Here is a 1,169-nt window from a genome sequence, read left to right as displayed (position 1 = left end):
GGCAGATATGTTGGTTTTCCATTCGTCGTATAATAAACATCCGTCAATCATGCATAAACGTAACGGTTCGTGTTTTATGCAGACTTTAAGTAAAATTTTGGTGAAATATGGCACTGACTATGAAATCATGAAATTGTTAACTGCTGTCTGTAAACGTGTTGCCTCTTTTGAATTCAAAAATCCGGATAATCCGGAATGCAGTGGCTGTAAACAAATGCCTCAGATTATGTCAACATTGCTCAAAAGATTAAAGTTTGAACCAAAGAACTAAAATATTTCCGGTGTGGGATCCTTAAAGAGAAACGGAGATTTTTACGGTGAGAATTTCTGATGCATGTGTATATTATACGAAAAAAAAATATTTTAGACACGCATACATTCACAAATGCAAAGGTATATATTTTAGGAATTCATACACCTACAAATAAATAAAATATTTTCACATGTAATACCCACAACATAAATTGATAAATAAATATGTCTGCACCTAAAAAATTCTTCATGTGACTACAAACTTGATTTGCTTAAATAAATAACCTCTAACATTTTAATGTTTAACTAAAACTATTTCCTACCATGAATTTTACTTAGAACACCAGTGCCTTCTAGGAATATTGTAAATTTCAAAATAATTCTTCACTCTGAAAATTGAACTAACATTGTTTTATATACAACATAAAGTCTCTGAAATGACAACGAAATAATAAAATATATTAGCTTTTACGTTAGGTCTTAATCTATGAAAATATTTCAAGTGTGAACGAAAGATTCTTATGTAGTTTTGTTATTAGCAGAAAAATTTGATTATAAAATAATTAGATTCCTAAATCTAGTGTAAATTCCTGATTGTAGTGTAAATTATCGGCAGCGCTAGATTAACCGTTAAGCAAAATAAGGATTAGAGTATCAAGGGAAGTAGGGGCACCGCAGAAATGGTAAATGGTTTACATCACAAAAGAAATCACTTTAACCTTGCTACAATAACATTCAAAGTAGTTTATTTGAAATCGGAAATATAATTTCAAAGTATTCACGGTGCCATAGTGAGGATCTGTTCTGGGACTTTGTATTCAAAAAACATTGGAGAAAACTTTTCTAATGTAAATATACAAAAATAAACATTATTTTCCATCTTTATGTTAGTTTTGTTTCATGTTGAAAACTAAAAA

This window comes from Octopus bimaculoides, chromosome 28 (assembly GCF_001194135.2).
Source record: "Octopus bimaculoides isolate UCB-OBI-ISO-001 chromosome 28, ASM119413v2, whole genome shotgun sequence".
NCBI classification, from domain to species: Eukaryota; Metazoa; Mollusca; class Cephalopoda; order Octopoda; family Octopodidae; genus Octopus; species Octopus bimaculoides.
This window is presented reverse-complemented; position numbering follows the sequence as displayed.